Below are 5229 nucleotides of genomic sequence, written 5' to 3'. Positions count from 1 at the left end.
GCTTCAGCTACTCCGCGAGCGTGATTGACGCCGCGCGCAGGCCGCCTCTCCTTCAGTCTGATTGGACAGAGGCGGCACATGAAAGGGAAGCGGGATTTTTTGGGGGGCCTCCAAATATAAAAAGAGCAGCGCAAAGGCCCCCGTGGGCGCCATGAGCAGGAGCTCAGCTAACCACGTCCAGCCGAGCGGACACCAATCGCTGCTTTGGACAGGGGCTGGATAACATAAAAGAGTGAAAATCGATTTTCTGGATGAACTGTAAATTCGACTCTGATAACAAATTAGCTTGAAACTAAAAAAAAAAAAAAAAAAAAAAAATAGCTATGTAACGAGCTAGCCTATAGCACGAATTATGTAAACCAATAATCTATCTATCTATCTATCTATCTATCTATCTATCTATCTATCTATCTATCTATCTATCTATCTATCTATCTATCTATCTATCTATCTATCTATCTATCTATTTATCTATCTATCTATCTACTTTCTTTCTCTTCAGTGAGTTAAGAAACCACAGTTTGACACATGAACATGCAGATTACACTCTCATACAAATCAGCAGCACAAGTTGCTTCTTTTTCTGTGCACAATGTTCTACAGATGACAAATGCACATGCTGCAGCACATGATGCTTTTGGGAAACTCATTACTTGGATTCCAACTTGTCTATTGACAATTTAAAATGATGCAATGAAGTATTCATGAAAGAAAAAAAAAACATATCCTGTTTTTCTTAATAAAGAACTTAACTTTACAGCCAGTGAAAACTACCATAAGTAAAGCAAGCACTTGTGATGTAAATATATATATATATATATATATATATATATATATACAGTGGGGATTGAAAGTTTGGGCACCCCTTGCAGAATCTGTGAAAATGCGAGTAATTTTAAAAAAATAAGAGAGATCATACTAAATGCATGTTATATTTTATTTAGTACTGCCCTGAGTAAGATATTGTACATAAAAGATATTAACATTTAGTCCACAAGACAAAATAAATGCTGAAATTATTAAAATAACCCCCTCAAGAGTTTGGGAACCCTTGGTTCTTAATACTGTGTTCTGTTACCTGATGATCCTCGACTGTCTTTCTGTTTTGTGATGGTTGTGCATGAGTCCCTTGTTTGTTCTGAACAGTTAAACTGAGCAGCGTTCTTCAGAAAAATCTTTAAGGTCCTGCAGATTCTTCAGTTTTCCAGCATCTTTGCATATTTGAACCCTTTCCAGCAGGGACTTTATGATTTTGAGATAGATCTTATCACACTGAGGACATTTGAGGGACTCAAACACAACTATTTAAAAAGATTGAAACATTCACTGATGCTCCAGAAGGAAACAAGATGCATTAAGAGCTGGGGGGTGAAAACTTTTGAACACGATGAAGATGGTCAAATTTTTCTTATTTTATTGAAATATAATTTTTTTCCATTTAGTTTTGCCCTTCGTAAGCAACAGAAGATACTTGTATGTTTCCCGGTACACAAATTAAGTACAATTTACCTTGATCTTCAAATTCCAAAAGTTTTCACCCCCCAGCTCTTAATGCATCTTGTTTCCTTCTGGGATATATATATATATATATGGAAGAGTTCTGAAGAAAGACATTACAGTGATTACTCTCTATGTGCTGTACAAGAAGAACCTTTTTCACGGTAAGTTGTTCATCTCCTCGGTCGTGGAAAAACTAATGTGCATACAAACAAACATGTTCAGATGCCAGAGTTGGGCATCAATGCCACAGCAGATTTCACATCCTGCCTCTCAGTGATTGACTTTGAACCTCCCAGACACACACGCTTTTATACACGCACAGAGATGAGCATGTTATTATACCCTGCATACACATATTTTTCTCTCTCTCTCTTGCGCACACACTAACACACACGCAAGGGCTGGGAACCAGCCGGCTAGTCGCTTTGACACACTTCCTGTGCTTTGAAGCGGCCAGTGGAGAGATGGCTTTTCCCATCATCGCCTTTGAAGCCTGCATGAGGAGGAGGATGTGTGTGTATACATGCTATGGGGGAAGGGAGGTACTGACATTAATTCATCATAATAGCTCATCAGTTGCTTTTACTTTCCGAAATGATTAATGCATCAAGCAGATGTTTTCTTTAGAAAGTTCTTGTCTTTCACAATATCTAATCCAATAAATGATCCAATTTCATCACACACGTCCCGTGGTTCTTCTCATGATGGCCCTGCAGTAAAACTGTTACATTCCAAAATGGCATTGGAATTATAATAAACATAATATTTTATCATTTTAAATCACCTGTAGACAGACAACAAGAGGAGGACAAGGCCAGCAGCTGTGGTGTTCAGTGGACATGTGACCATCGCTTTTTTCTTGTGGGACAAAAGAGTGCTGGGTGTGCGAGAGGGCAGAGGGCAACAGTGCTACAGTACAGTGCAGAGTCCTGGGACGGCTGCAGAATGGGGCTTTGTAAAGACCCAGCATGCTGTGTGTCAGAAGAGGGGGGTCTGGGACAGTTGTGTGGGTTGGGGGAGGGTGTTGAGAGACAGCAGGCTGGCATGTGTGTCGTGTGCATGCCCGCTAGATTAGCACTATGACCCTGCTGTGCAGTGAGTGCAGACACAGTCAAAAGATGGGCTTCTCACATGATGGGTAAAACAAACCACCCTGTGTACTGCATTATATCATATACTTTAGAATTACAAAATCATAATATATTACTAACTCTCATGTCATTCCAAACCTTTCTGCTTAAGATATTTGTACAAAGTTTTTCTTTTCCCCCTTATAGTGTGAGCCAGTGTGATCTAAAACAACACTGTTAACCTCTATTAACTTTTTTTTTTTAACTTTAGGGGGTGGTGGGAGGGTTCTGAGATGGGGTAAAACTCTTCTTTCTTCCACAGAAATCACAGGCATACTATTTTGGAACAATATTAGGGTGTGTAAAAAATAATAAGAGAATGTTTATTTTGGGGTGAATTATCTCTTTAAGAAAGTTTACATATACCTAATTGTAGCATCAAACAAAAGACAAATGATTAAAGATGCACTGAAGCCCAAGCCTTTTTTAAAGGTTCATTCTGTAATTAAAAGGATGATGATGTGGTGTATCGTAAGGGCTTCTGGTGTAAAAAGTGGATACTGGTGTACCACTTAAGAATGCTGTTTTGTCTGATGAGGCACACACAAACGTCCTGACGCATACACATACTCACACATAAAGGGCTCATATACTGGCATCACAGCCAATAGGGTTTAACACAATACATTAACTTTGGTTGTAATGCAGATGCATTTATATGCACTTTAAAAGTTAGTTTTCAGTTGGAATAAAGCAATAATATGCCTTTTTAATATGTAAATGCTTTAATCTGACTGAATTGTACCAGTTTCGTTTTTGTGAAGTCGGACTACGGATACCGTGGTTGTAACTTTGCTTCATCCAGAATGTATACACGTTAAGTTGGCATTTGAGAATGTCTCCTTCATGGTTATCAGTGGTTTTTTGGCTCATAAAGTACACAGATTAAATATTTTAATCTCTATGATTTTTTTGTGTGCACAAATTAAATATTACTCTGTCATACTGATCTAAGACCAGTTTTGCAGCCTAAAATCTTTTTTCAGTCATTACTGGGAAAATCACGAAACCGATCACAGGGTGGCGTAAAAGTAAAATTTCTTCCAAAGTGGTTATCTGAGCGCGTGTCCCATCTTTGGGCTATCTGTGCCCTGCACTGGCTGGTTTTGAAGCAGTTGGGGGGTTTTGCCCCATCCAAAATGAGGACACAATTAGAGCGCTGAGCGGAGAACAGCGGGGATCCCTCTTTGAAGTGTGGATCAAATAGTAGAGCCGCATGGTTTTGTTCAGAATGACAGAGTTGGCAAACTCACCACAGCACGGCTAATAGAGAAAGCGCTTTATGATGCTCGTTAATGATCTTTTCTGTCACAGGCCATAGAAAGGAGGAGATAAAGGAAGGAAGAGAAGGACAGAGTATGAAAGAAAGCTACTGTATTGGCACAGTGGTTGGACGTAGGTGAGTTGAAGACTGCATGTGGGGAACACTGAGACGGCTGGAGGGAAATGGCATGTGGTGAACGGGAGAAAGACAGACATTATAATGAAATAAATGTTGGTTAGTAAGAGTGTAAATAGAGTTTGGTAGTTTTTTTTTTTTTTTTTTTTTTTGAATGGGGCAGATGGTCAGAGAGGGGGAGAAAGATGGTCAATGAGAAATAATGACAACAACAATGACTTAACAGGAAGCAAAAGTGGAGGGAAGAAACAAAGCAAAGAGAAAGGGAAGCTTGAGATAAACAGTTTCCTGAGATAAGAGGTGCCACCAAGACAAATCGAGGCTTTTAAGTGTGAGACGCTCCCTGGGGGGCCGCTGCACTGTAAACCTTTAACCACGGCTTCAGAGACAAATCCTGCTCCTGATCCAAACACTGGCCATCCTAAAGCATCCACCCTCTCTCTCTCTCTCTCTCTCTCTCTAGCTCTCTCTCTGAGCCTATTGTTCCATGAAGTGACATATATCCTTTCACATAGCTTAAAATTCAATAAAACACTGAGATTAGCAAAAGAACAAAGTGTATATCCAGAATGGAGAAAAATCCACAGCACTCAAAGTCAGACAGAAACACAAACTGCTAAGTCCTAGAATAAAGAAAATGTTCTGTTTATACTGATCTGAAAATATCAGAAATGAACCAGATTACTCTGAACTAGTAGTTCATAGAACCCTGGATATATGAAGAAAGAAAGGGACGGTGATCATTAATTCATGTGTACTGTATGTAAAACCGTATATAGTGTTTGTGTGTGGTTCGGGTTTACCCTACATTATGAAAAAAAATGGCAATATGCAAAATCCTTGTCCTTGTGGGGACATGTTTTTGCAGAGAACAAGCTTATAAATCATATAGAAGGATGTCTTTTGAAAATCTTAAATTGTTTTGTGTCAGGGTTAGGTTTAAAGTATGAAAATCTATGGAATGTTCCCATTAAACATGGGAATGCATGTGTGTGTGTGGAATTTCCTTGTAATGAACTAACTATAGCATGAAAAGCAAACAGAGGAAAAGAGAAAAATATTTAAGTGAAATATTGTGACAAACTCCCAAGGCAATACACAATACACTGAATTCCTAAATATGATTTAAAAATAAAAGAAAGAAAGAAATGATATAATAAATTCTAAACACAAGATCTTGAACCGAAATGTCAATGATCT

This window comes from Carassius gibelio, chromosome A7, assembly GCF_023724105.1.
Source record: "Carassius gibelio isolate Cgi1373 ecotype wild population from Czech Republic chromosome A7, carGib1.2-hapl.c, whole genome shotgun sequence".
Classification (NCBI taxonomy): domain Eukaryota; kingdom Metazoa; phylum Chordata; class Actinopteri; order Cypriniformes; family Cyprinidae; genus Carassius; species Carassius gibelio.
Note: the sequence above shows the minus strand (reverse complement) of the source record.